This window comes from Hypomesus transpacificus, chromosome 2 (genome assembly GCF_021917145.1).
Source record: "Hypomesus transpacificus isolate Combined female chromosome 2, fHypTra1, whole genome shotgun sequence".
NCBI lineage: Eukaryota > Metazoa > Chordata > Actinopteri > Osmeriformes > Osmeridae > Hypomesus > Hypomesus transpacificus.
In genome coordinates, this window is record NC_061061.1 from 8893575 (window position 1) to 8908009 (window position 14435).

General features: G+C 38.2%; 1 pseudogene; it reads right to left on the reverse strand.

The window, feature by feature from the left end:
• Positions 1 to 7621: 7621 nt before the first annotated feature.
• LOC124476132 lies at positions 7622 to 11103 on the reverse strand (annotated as a pseudogene).
• Between the last annotated feature and the right edge of the window lie 3332 nt (positions 11104 to 14435).

Consider the following 14435-nt stretch of genomic DNA (forward strand, 5'->3'; position numbering starts at 1 on the left):
AATTGAAAACACAACTATAGAAATGGAACACACCATATGAATGAAAATGACATTCTGGAGAATGAGACATTTCCCCTTTGGTAAAAAGGACCCTTATGTCTTACCCTTCTCCTTCTCTGGTTGTCGATATGTTCTACAGTTTTTTTTAAATGCTTACACTTTTTTTTTTAACTTGTGGTCTTTTTTACCAAATTTACAGTAACACACAAATCCAACAATTGCACACAGAAAATGCAAAATGCCTCACTTCTCTTGCAAAGCAAAACAAGATTGAAACCAAACTATTTTTACTGTAAGCATTTGTGGTTGTGAATACAGTATTACACAGTACGAAAGAAAGAGTATAGTAGGACAGAAACCAAACCTAATTTTGAAAAAGGTGATTACGGAATGGTGTGTGTGTGTGCAATTGGTACATGAAGTGAAGGTTGTGAAAATTGTGCCAAATGTTTGCTTTTTGTGTGTTAACAATTGTGAAAAACTGTAATTAATGTATGACTCACCGCCTCCTCAGCCTGTCTCTTGTAAGCCCTCCCAGAGGAGCAGAGGTAGAGGGCATGAGATAAATACAGTAATTGGTTTGCTCGATACAAAATGATGCAATGTAATTACATTTTTACCCTAACCCTAAATTAACCCATTCCTAGATGTAAAATCTATCATCATTCCATCAAGTCCAAGATATCCATCATTCCAAAATTACAAGTTCACATGGTTATTCTAACAATAGTTTCATAGTTAAACAGGATTGAATCACTCCCTAAAAACATGGTTTGAATGCCAAAACCTGAATCTGTATTTTTCCGTGTCTCACCTTCTCTCCATCATCTTGGTAAACTCCCTTCTCGTCAAGTATCCACGGGCAAGAGCCTTTGTCATGGTTACCAGATTAGCAAGCTTCTCATCTCTCATCTCCTCAAGAAAACCAAGCAGACTAGCTTTGAAGAACACCTGAGGCATAGGGGGAATACAAAATTGAATGTAAAAAGATGACTAAAACAGATTTACATATTGCTCTCACAGAGACTGTTCATCTAATCAAATAAATACCAATGCACTGTTTGCAGAGGATTTACCATAAAGTTGCTTGAATCGCATCACCAAGAGTGTATCTGGTATGTGACCTTGGTGTCCAAACTTGTACTCCTCATGGTTTACATCAATTGACCCAAGAAGCTTCTCAGAAGCCTTCTTGTTGTCAAAGAACTGGGGCCAGTTGCATAAACTTAGTTTAAGACTAGTCTTAGCCTTAGACTGTCTTAAATTGTCAGATAAGACTAGTCTAATTAAGCCTGTCTGTTGCATAAATAGTAAGACTGACTGATACGCGGGTGTTCTATACATGTGTGAGGTTGTCTCTTGCTGTGGTAAAGAGGTCACGCAACAGGTCTCGGACAATACACATATAGATAGGAGAATGTGCACTTTAACCTTTGGAAGGAGCAACCTGCAGAAAATAGTATAAACGATGAGTGATGACTTGTTCTTCCTATGCCTTAAGTTTTGGAATGTCTACCGTTTAAGGATATGTTTTGGTGGTTACTATATTTGTATGGCCCTGCTCATGCATATAATGTTCATCTGAGAGACATGTTTGTCAGTCATGCCAACCACTTTGCCTGTCGTGGTGACCTGATCCGAGCAGCTCGATTAATAAACGAAGTCAACTCTTTTTCATTGTGGTGCGTTCCTTGGCCCATCCTCCGACAGAAAATCATCTTAACACTGACTTAATTTGAGGTAGAAAAGTTAGCCAACTCTCCCCCTGGCTAAACCTTGCGGTAAGGGCTGAGTTGCTATGCCAACGATCTGTTTTAGTAGGCTATGTCTTTATCTTAGCATAATGTATTACGAAAGGAATTAGAGCTAAGTGTTATTTGTAACTGCAGAAAATGTTTACGGGGTTCTGCTTTTCCGCAGAATAAAATGTTTTATTAAACGAGTGAGTAGATGCCAAAGTGGCTACAACATCTCGACACTGCTAAACAGGTCACACAGATCTGACACACAATACAGTATGAAATCAAAATGCATGGAGTGTGTGATATGCTTCCTAATACTTGTGTTCATGTTCAGCATCTTCCCACTAGTGAAATATCAATTTAAGGTAGGATAACAAGTAAATTGAAGTGTCTATGGCAAGTCGGACTTAAAGTTGCATTTAAGTCTAAGACTAGGTCTATTTTTATGCAACTGGCCCCTGGCCTTCGGGGATTACACCAGCTTTTAATACTTTGTATAGAGAGAAATCTTGATTTCTTACGGTACATTTTTCTGTCGGAAACTATGCAACAACTGTCTAAAGTCTTAAGCCTAATGCCAACGTATTAGGTGGAGTTTAGGCCATGGATATTAGTTATTGATGCCCAAGAAGGGACTTGACAATCACTGTTTAACATGATATCATGAATAAGAAATGGCCAAAAGCAGTATGTTATCTGTTACTGTATTATTGAGTTTATTTGCAGCATGTTCTGCACTTGTACATGTGTGCTTCATGAATGTGTGGAGGAAATGAGGGAAGGGTGTTCATGATGTCGGACTGGGGATTCAGTTTCTCGGTCCTTCGTGTCCTTATTATAAAATGTATCATAATTATAAAAGGTAAAAGGCATCCTGGATCCACTCTCTTGACCACAGGTAACCCTGTGGAGCTCATAAAAACTGCTACATTGTTTAGCAGCAGCACTAATCTATTGTTTTTGCACAACTCTACACCTCCTAAGCCAGATAGAATAGCTGGTACCAAGCTTGAATTGAGAGTTAGATTTGTCTGTGTAAATGTAAAGATATACACACAATTGTGTGTAAATAGTATCAAAAAGACATTGGGAAACCATCCTTTACGATCCTATGAATAAAGCCTTTGTGTGGATTTACTGTTTATAAGCCTTTGTCTTCCTGATTAGCTTGGGTTTAGGGTTAGGGTTAGCTGTTGACCTACATAACCTAGTATCTTTGACCAAATTGATTTTATAAAAATATCTTAAGGCCATAATTCATCAAACATAAAGGATGGTAGAGAGAAAGCCAGACACATCTCACACCAAAATTTAAAAACAAACTTTACGACTAGATGTCATTGGATTGTTGTTAATTTCTTCAGCATTTATGTTGTAACGTGAGCGTATAAGAAATATCAGCCCTGAGTTATAGTCTAATGTGGGATGTGTCACATGCAATGGCTGAACTCCAGTAAAGCACAGCCACCTTGGCTTCACTTTGAAAGTTCTTCATGAAAGGCCAAAGCGGGTATTGGCTCATCTCAGGCCAGATATTCCAGGCCAAATAGTTCACTGGTAATTCAATTATGTCATTTAGTAGTGGCATTTGAGCAGTATCAATAGCAGTAAAAATGTACTTTAGGTTTGTGGTTGTGTAATACCATTAATTGCTGAAAAGCAGGTGTTAACTGCTCATGGCAAGACTTATAAATGTATAAATAATCCATATGAAGACAGGTTTGTGAGGAAGAATGTAAAATGTTCACACCATCAGACCAGTTATGTTATGAAGTTAAAATTCGAATACAATTTAAAATGTAAATGAAATTACTTTGGGATTGTTTTGATAGTCACTCCTCTTTGGCCTTTAAAAAGGTTATTCCCCACCAATGACAATTCTGTTCTATTACAGTAAGCGGTGCTCAAAATTCCCCTGGAGTGCACACACACATACTCAAACATTTATGTTAGGCCATGAATGCAGTCTGTGATCCCTCACAGCAGGCAACTTCTGTTCAAGCTTAAGAGGCTATTTAATAATAATAATAATAAAATATATAATTTGTAATGTGCCTATCTTGCACACAAAGCACTACAGTGCAGTAAAAAGTAAAAGTTGCAAGCATAGAACCTACAGTAATACAAGATAACAATAAGTGTCAATCTTCACAAATTTCCAAATTTGAACTTGTCTCACAAAGTTTATTGTTTTGACTACATGTTTATAAACATAAAACAAATAATTGTCACGCAACATCAGACCAAAACAAATTCCAGTATGTGTAAACCTAATTGGCAGTCAACCTATTTATGATTCTGATTATAAAGCTAATGTGCAAGAAACTGAGCAATAACAGGTCTACAATATTAATATAAATATTGCTCAATAATGACTTGCTTAGGTCCTCTCTGCAGTATGTTACAGACATCCATTTAAGAGCCTACATTGCAGGAAAACAAACCTTCACTAAAAGTGGACAGTTACAGTAAAGTAAAATATGCGATCCATATTTATAATTATATTTTTTTGTTTTATAGCGTGCAGTTTGCACACCTTTTGACCAATTTGCTTAATTTGTGTGAAAATGAAAATCCTGTTTCTTGTATATCATTGAAATAATTTTGAATAGGTTCTAAAGAAAAGGAAATAACTTTATTTGAAAGGGAACATTGGGTGTATTATTTCAAATCCAACGTGAAGAGTATAGATATAAAAAATCTGGCTACCCACATACATGGGTGAACTGTATGACTTTGAAATGTGTCCAGGTTTTGAATGATTCTTGCATGACCATGCAACATTGTCCAATGGTATGACAAAGATCTTATTTTAAACTAGGGATGCACCGAATCCAGATTTTTGAGGTCGGCCGAATACGGAATCCACTGGTTAAGATTCGGCCGAATCCGAAACCGAATACCAAATCCTACCCACCCTCAGTCCATTAACACTGTAAACACATTAATGAATTAAACAACCTCCACAGCCGTTTTTTTTACTGTAAAAAAAAAAAATAGGCCTATGCAACATTATGCCAGGAAGACAAGTGTGAAAAACAAACACCATATGTCTGGTATCAATGTCCTATGTTGGGATATGTTGTGGTGGAACAGACATATATGGTCACATTGCTTTATTGCCCACCACCTTGACATCACCATGTTGGAAAACAGCTTGACAGGACAAGAAGAAATACTCATTCAGCAGTGCCATATGAGATGTATGTCAGAGATGCCTTATTTTACATTTAGTCATTTAGCAAACACTCTTATCCAGAGTAAATTACAGTGAGTACAGGGACATTCTCCCCGAGGTAAGTAGGGTAAAGTGCCTTGCCCAAGAACACAACGTCATTTTGCACAGCCGGGAATCGAACCAACAACCTTCTGATTAATAGCCAGACTCCCTAACCTTTCAGCCTTCTCATGTGCTTGTAAAAGTAAATAATAACCTTGACCTCTGAAGAGAGATGTTTTCAGTTAATAGGAATAAGAGAAACATTAATATGTTGATATGTATATTATACATGTAAATGTTTAATAGGTCTTTGGGACTACCACTAACTGAAGCAACAGTTGTGGAAAGGTTGTGTTGCATTCATGTTCATAGACTTGCTATCCTTCAAATTCTATAACTACAGTGCACATACACACACACAAACAGACAGACACAATCCCACACATCCACAAACACACACATGAGCCATAAATAATTTGCCAGGGGAATCCCGATCAGCAAACTGACTCCCAGACAATTTAGGTTATTCAACAGTTTGTTCAGGCTGGCTGGATTCCAGGCTCCCTCGAATACAGTTTTGTGTTCCAGGCGCCTCTACAGTATCTCAGTTATGACAGTTAAATAAAACGACACAATACTGTAGTAACACCAAACACGTACAGTGAGCTGCAGATGTAGATGAGAATTAGTATGAGATAATCACATGGTCATGGTCATCCCCTTTAAACAATATAATTTAATGCATGTGTCTCTTTTGTGCAAGATTGATGGAGCAGTGTAGCAGGGTGTTACCTCAGGGTTTGACCCTTATTGTTTTGAGTCATTCTTAATATTGTATGGTGAGGGTGAGCGGTGATGTGCTTAATATGGAAAGTGTCTTACCTGTCCGATACTGCCGCTTGTCATTGCAGAAATGACAGTGGATGAGAAAGGAGGATATATGTTACTCCATTTGTTGTGAGATGATGTGCCTTGTCTCACTGAGGGTGTATCTAATAGAATTATACATACAAAGATGTTTTGTGTAACCTCAGTCTGTGTACAATATTGAGGTTTCTTCCTCCCACAACAAATCCACAAAGCACATTTTGTGTTGTTAACGTGATTTATTTTCAAACAATCCTCAAAATATCGCCATGAAAATCATATTTTATGAAACATAGCACTGTCTTAGGACCGGTTGTTGTGATGTCTATTCAGCTTCTTTAACCTAGCTGGAAAAAATATATAATTGGAAGTTTGCAATAGAACATACTGTACATTTGGTGTGTCAGCTTTTGTAACTTTAATTCTACACTTTCACGGTGTTGTGCTATTTAGTGATGTAATGTGTGCTGTGAAGCAATGTCTACAGTCCGGTCTAATGTCCGGTGCACATGACGTTGTGTCCTTGGGCAAGGCACTTCACCCTACTTGCCTCGGGGAGAATGTCCCTGTACTTACTGTAAGTCGCTCTGGATAAGAGCGTCGGCTAAATGACTAAATGTAAATGTAATGTAAAATGTACAAGACTACCGTATAGGCTATAGATCAAAAGTAACATTTGTACTAAGAATTTGTACACACCTCGTCACTTTGGATAAAAGCATGATGACATGATGCTGATGCTGAAGCATGATGATTGACAATGTCAAATTGTATTCTTAACATTGCTGTCAGCAGGTCTTTACCTTTCCAGACTCACGACTCGGTAACCCTTCCTTTTACAGTCCCACAAGTACCAGGTATTTACATAGAAAGTGAAGGGTATGTTTTGTGTTTTATTGGGTATTACCAATTGATACCAAGGTGGTAAATACCTAGATCATTTGAAGTATTTCCCCATTAAGGGGCCAAACTAATACTGATGTGTTCTATGGTACGACGTTGTTGAATTTTTGTGTTTTTATATGGAGGTTTGTATAGATTTAACCTTTGTATTTGGTCATGCCATGGAAACAGTGCTTAAATTTAAAAAAATGTTACAATTTACAGAGTGAAGTGTCATGTTTTTCTTAGTAACATAATCCAAGTTTAGTCCAATTTTTTATTGCATGGAGAAGGGAATCAACAGTTGAAAAATATATTATAAGAGCCTGGTAACATCACGGAAACAAACAGCTTCCTTTTACAGTCCAGTTTTAGATCACTTACCGAGTACATAGCCATGTTTTACCTGGTATCGCCTTGGAACGTATAGTACAAGTTCATACTAAGGGTAACGTTGACAAAGTGGTATTCGCTTACAAACAATATGAGGAGGTATTGACAATGACAGGGAAACACTAGGATAGGGCAAAACCAAAAACAACAGTGGGAGCACGGCTGTGGCCGTGACAACTCCTCATGGTTTATATAAATTAACCCAAGCAGCTTCTCAGAAACCTTCTTGTTGTCAATGAACTGGCCTTCAGAGATTACACCAGCATTCAATACTTAGTATCTGAATCAAGAAAAATCTTGATTTCTTACTGTAAATGTTTCTGTCTACCTGTAGTATCGTAATTGTCCATGTGTGTCAGTACATCTGCTTCAAATCAACATTGAGGATTATTCATACTGGAGGGTACACCTCAGCTGGTGGATAACCAGGAAGTTCTCCATCAGAAATGGTTTCAAAAGTTAAAGTTACAATTGGCAAATGTATTTTATTCACTTCAAAGTAAAATGATGTGTTCTGTTATACCTGGAGTCTCAAACCACAAATCACAAAATGAGGGTGGGTGCTTCTCAAGTTGGACATCAGCTTGCCCAAATTCTCCTTTAAGATATTTGCAAATTATATCTTGAAAACAAAAATTTAATTAAGTTATTTCATTGTTTTAAAACGTTATAAAAAACCTTACTCACTCTGAACTAAGAAGACACAGTCTACTTGGAACCACCCTTCTTTTTGCCTCCCTTCTTTATTGTGTATGTCTGTTGAACAGATACGCCAGAGAAGTTGTTTAACTTTATCATGAATGAATTTTTTTGTGTGAGTAATGCATGGTGGGGGGTCAGGTGGCTGAGCGGTTAGGGTGTCGGGGCTGTTAATCAGAAGGTTGTTGGTTCGATTCCTGGTCGTGTCAAATGACGTTGTGTCCTTGGGCAAGGCACTTCACCCTACTTGCCTCAGGGAGAATGTCCCTGTACTTACTGTAAGTCGCTCTGGATAAGAGCGTCTGCTAAAATGACTAAATGTAAATCTAAATGAAGGAGCAACATAAATGGTGGCCAGCAGTTTGGCTGAGGACTTTCCATACAGCTGAATTACAGTCGTTCAGGGGATCCTTGTTCTTGTCCAGCCAGCCAGTGACATTGAGGTCCACTGTACCAGCATAGTGTACGGTGTTCATTTTAGGACATCCGCAGATCTCAGACTCAAGTGTCAGACTCAAACCAAACACCATAATTATCAGGCAAAACACTGTCAAACCAAACACCGTCATTCTCAGACAAAACACTCTCAAACCAAACATGGATACTACAAACAAACTCCATATACCATGTCCTAAAATGAACACCTTACACGGTGTTCATTTTAGGACATTGTTTGAGTCTGAGGATGTCCTAAAATGAACACCGTATAAGCTGTTCATTTTAGGACATGGTGCGTTTCATGTGACGTCACACAGTGGTTTTAAGGACTGAATTGCAAGACGCCGTCTATCTGCTGTGCTGTGGGCTGTGATAACAGCAAATCACAAATACATAAATGTACCTTTTACAATGTCCCAAAAAACCCTGAGCGTCATGAGAAATGGATTGCTGCTATCAAGAGGGATCTGACGACTTTTGGTCTGAGACTTAAACGCCTTTTCGTTTGAGTCTGACACTCGAGTCTGAGATCTGAGGATGTCCTAAAATGAACACTGTAATAGTGGATCAGATAGAAATGGGCTTCTGCTTTGCCCTTTTAGGCTTCTCAAATGCCTTAGTCTTTCCAAGATGTTGGTCATACAGCTTATTCTTGAAGCAAATGTATAAAGCCTTGGGGAACATGCACTTCTCTTTAAGGATGCAGAACATGCCCATTGCCTGTGTAGAAAAAAATATTTGTATGCCAAATGTCTTTTGCAGAAGTAAGCATAGATTTATATAACTAACTATATTACTGTAAATATTTGATAAACTCTTTTATAATTACAATTACATATGTCAATTTATTAAGGCACCTTATAAAACTGAATAATATAATTGTTGTGTAATCAATCTTGATATACTGTCAATCAATAGTTACATAGAAAGCACACCGTCTCAATAAGCTCAATGCAGGCAGCCAAGTCCATGCCAAAGTCAATGAATGCCAAGACAATGCCCTCCTTCTTGTACTCTTCTTTCTCCAGGACGAACATGGTGTGGTTGAAGAACTGTTTCTCATTGGTGAAGTTGATGCACAGCTGCTCCATGCTATTAAACTGTAGATTTTCACAGTTTGGGAGAACTTTATTGAGCGATCCACCCAGACTGTATAATATTTTTACTTCAGCAGCACTTAATTTAGAGTAGATACTCTCTGTATATACAAAGAGTAGATACTCTCTGTATATATCTCTGTAAACACAAATTCAACCAATTGCAAATTAATTTTGAAATATAGCTGCAAGCACCAATGGGGTGGAAGCTCCGCCCCCTCGAATTTATTGAATTTAGCAACAACAGCAACACTAGCTAAATCAATTGTAGATATCAGAACAGACGTACCTGCAGTCTCTAAATGTTTTATGTGTTAATTACTTTGTGACTATGTGTTAGTCTTTGCATCGTACTAGCTTAGTAACATAATGCAACCATCTGTGATCTGCCGTGGATAGGTCGCTGTGACGTAGATGGGTTGGGTTTGGGTTTTTGCCCCGCCTATACAAAACCTGAGCTGAAAACGGGATAGAAACTGTTCAACGGTTTAACAACGCATTTCGGTGCGACAAAGTTTTCGCGCTTTGCACATGCTTTCAGGAACACATTTCACACGTGTGACAGAGAATGTACAGAGAAGCAAATCATGGAATTTGCTTTACAGCATATTTAACTGAGTGACACAAGAACGCAGGTAGAGACATGGGTATCCATTTTAACTCTGCTTTTACTAGCCAGTAGAACAAAAGTAACAATACCATGAACCGGTGCAGTAGAGCGCCACCTAATTCATTGGAATCACAAGGCATCCAATTGGCTATCAATTGCATATCTAACAGTATGCATTCTGGTTCACAATGTGAACATACTTAATGTGCGTTTGTCTATACTTCGTTTACGCTGTATTTAAGGTCATACCTGCATTTTGCCGGGTACTGCTTCCTTTTTCTTCTCACCTCCAGAAACAGCAATGGTGGCAAAGTACTGGATGACACGTTTGGTGTTGACACTCTTTCCAGCACCAGATTATCCACTAGTTTACAAAAGGTTAAAAGGGATTATTTTATTTTCCATGAAGTACTGTTAAGCAATTTGACAATGCTTGGGAATCCAATTACGCCACAGTTACACTCATTCTCATGTACATATGTCCTTTTCTTACGCAGATCATCCATGCCGCACTTTGAAGTTATACAGGACAGAAGTTTCATTGAGGTAGGTCATCGTGGACATGTCCTCAATCTTGTCATACTTAGGAGGGTTCAAGCTCACGACTTCCTCTTCCTTGAAGGTTTTAACCTTATATAAAAAACATGTACAAATATGAATTATCTGAAAAAGGAGAAAACATGAGTAAAGACTGAATTCATTTTAATTCGACATGACTAAATGCCATAGAAAGTGAGTTTCATTGAAGCTAACTTAAATCAGTTGACAGGCTGACAGGCTTTTGCATACAGTCAATCGTGTTGCTATTGTACATTAGTTTTGCTATACATACTCACTTGGTTATGCCCACAAACATTTATAGTCTCACCTCTTCAGGGAAAAGGATTTTCAAATCACACTTCCCGCCATCTCTCTTAACAACTAGACCCTTGAGGTACAACTCCTTGACATCGGGTATATAGCATGGTATATAGCAGCATCGAATTGAGCACTCAATTTAGCACACAGAGATTGTGTAAATATTGAGTGCATTATAAATATGATTTATTATTATTATTCAAATGGTAAAGTCTGGGCCTCAAGCCTCTCCCTCTCAGGCTTGCGAAGGTAAATTGCAGCTTTCCCACACTGGACCATCTCCACATCCGTACTCATGGTGGCAGGGTACTGGAAAGAATGGATATTTACATAATAAAATGAAAACAACCAAGCGGTCTGTTTAAATTGACAACTATGTCAATATATAGTTAAGCCTTGTGGGATGTCCATCCACCAAATACTTTATATTAAACATATTTTCTCAGGTTTTTTAGGACTTGCTGTTGTAACCTCCTTTACATTTGCAAGAAGTCTGTGTAAGACTTCAGCATTTACTTTGGTAACCTGATTTGAGTTATATAAAAGGGGCTCTTGAATCAAAGTCTAATTTGGGATGTGTCACATGCAATGGCAGGCAACAAAATAAGTCCTTGATCTCAGTTTGAAAGACCGGGTCATTTATTTTCCAGGCCAAATATCTCAGTTGGAAATGTATGACAGTATGTTTAATATGTGAGAGGCTATATGTGGGGTTGGGTGTGATACATAAGGTCACATTACGTGCCTTCCACACTCAGTGTCCAAGTTGTAAAATAGAAAATGTCAACCACTCAGCAGTGCCATTGAATCTAATGTTGGTGATAAAACCTTGTAGACGCTTAATTTGCGTGGTGTTGTCGGATGTTAAAGACCTGCTGCAGAAACACAGCAATGAATAAAGCTTGAATAAATAATCTTGATTGATTAGTAGCAGCTGTTGCCTGTGATGGCAAGACTGTCAAGAAGGAACAAAATGGAGGTCTTTGCTATTTAGTCTTGAACAATTTGTATTAATCCACTGCAAATCTGTAAAAAGGAAATAAATGGTTGCATACCATGTGAAATGTATTGCATACTTGATTTATAATTAGTTTGATTTTGCATTGTTTTGACTGTTACTCCCTTTTGGCCTTTACCTTAGCCTCTTCCGGACTGTTGATTCTATTAATAGCTATCCTCATAACAGGCCCCTCTGCCGACATACCACACGCAGTGCCGGTCCTTGTTAAAGGCGACATAGGCAGCCGCCTAGGGCGGCATGAAGAGGGGGGCAATTTCCCAAGTGCATCTATTTAAATTAACCCTCCCTCTGTCCAAACGCACTACCAGAAGAGGGCGCCAACCGCGGGACGTCCATGTTGTGTATGTGTGTGTGTGTGTGGGGGGGAGGGAGGGTAAACCTCGCCTAGGGCACCAAATGTCAAGGACCAGCACTGACTACACGTTACACACACATTGGATGATGAATACTTCTGTGGGGGATCCCTTACAGTTAACTGACTGTAAGGGACAAGTTCCTTGTCCACACCCCATCAACTCCCATATTTTATTGCTGAAATTTCCATAAATCGTCTGTCTCCAAATTAATGTTTCAATCACCCCACTGTGAACAAGGAGTATAGTGGAATCCCAAAAACAGGAATAATTAAGAAAATGTAATGTAAAGTAAAAAAAAAATAGACATTACACAGAATGAAAGACCGAAGCAGATACTAATAGCTATTTTAATAGCTATCCTCATAACTAGCCTCATTGAAGATATACTACGTCACACAAACATAGGACGGTGAATATGTCTGTGGGGGATCCCTTATATTAAACTGACTCCCAGTCGTCTGAGGTTCCTCAGTAGCTTGCTTTGGCTGCCATCCAGGCTCCTCTCATTTCTCTTCTTGCTCCAGGCTCCCCCTGTGTCATTCCTGATTCTAAATTGGGTCTGATCCAAGTAAGTCACACACTCATGTACTGGGGGAGCTCATAAGCAACACTGAACATATAAAACAATGTAAATTAATCTGTAAAAGGATGTGTACGGATAAATTGTACATCAAGTTATTCTGAGATTTGTAAACTGATTTGTAAATTGAAGTACTTTTAGTGTGAACGTTTCCTGGATTTGGTTATTAATGTGAGAGAAAGTAGAGGCTAAAATGGAATTTGCTAGGCTGGCTCTCATTGTGAGAACTTACATGAAGAGGAGTTATTAATACCCCTAAGATCTGCTGTTTAGTTTGAAATGCAGTGGGTGCCAACAACTCCTGCTCAAGGGCACCAAGACAGGATGTCATTCTAATGGGTTCCAGTGCTGGCAGTAAAAATATTTAGTCCACAGCTGGTTGTTGGACTGGGTTCTGAAACTCTTATTACATGCTTTGTCAAAGCATCACCAGATAGGATCAAGAGTACTTTAACCAGGACATGAACTACAAAAAATAAAGAAAAAAAAGCATGTATTGCCAGAAAAGGAAATCATATTATGATTTGTTCTTTATGGAGGGCAAAAATACTGGCACCTTTCTCAGGAAGGCATAAAAGGCATTTTTTTCAACTTAATGTTTCTACTCATTTAAAATAATTAATGTCCAGGCCTGTTGCTGGCATGCTCCAATTATGTAGTGCCTGCTGTAGTTTTAGACCATGAACCAAACATGAATTATTTGAAAACTTACCAACAGATATGACAAAAAATCAATGTGAAGGAGACATGGTGTACTGTATGAAGTCTCACAAGCCTTTTCACTTCCTGAAGCTGTTTTTTTTTTTTACTTTGTTTATTTGATCAAGAGGGACACTGTACATTCATCAACATTAAAATGTAAATGCACCCAATTATAGCCAAAAGGCTAATTTCCATTGGCAGTCCCTCTGCCAGAGGGAAAAAGGCTATACAACCTAAAAAAGGCATTAACGTATATCAAATATTACATTGACAATGTAAAAACAAGAAACAATAAAATAAATCCCAATATACAAGTTCTACTGCTTACCCACTAGTGATCACATTTTTGGTTATTTATCAACCATGTTTTGAGATTACTTTTAAAACAGTTGGATGAGGTTGATTCTCTAATGTTTTGAGGGAGATGGTTCCATTCCCATTCCAAGTAGCACTGGTTGCTGGTGTTCTAAACTTAACTAGGCTGCATAGTGGTGGGGGGGCCAGGTTAAACCGGATTTTGAACATTAAACAGCAGTTCTTGAATGTGATCGTGTTGTCCCAACTTAAAAGTCTGTATTTATGGAGGACTAAACTGTGATGGTGTGATTTAGGTTTTTTGTCAAGTATTTTGAGAGCCTGTTTGTAAAGAGACATTACTGGTTTAAGGGTAGTGGAGTTGGCAGTAGACCAGGTGGGTAAGCAGTAGTTAATATGAGATAAAATCAACGAGAACATGTACATTTTAGCAGCCTTGGTGGACATGTGATTTCTAAGATGCCTACAGTTGGCTAAGGTGAATTTAAAATGTTTGCATATTTTTTTAACATGATAATCAACAAGTAAGTTGATTATCGATCAAGATACCAAGATATTTGTATTCCTTCACAATCTTGATTCTTTGATCAGAAATAAACACATCGGGTTCAGTGTGAGACTTTAGGGTTTTAGAAAAAACACAGAAACGTTTTTG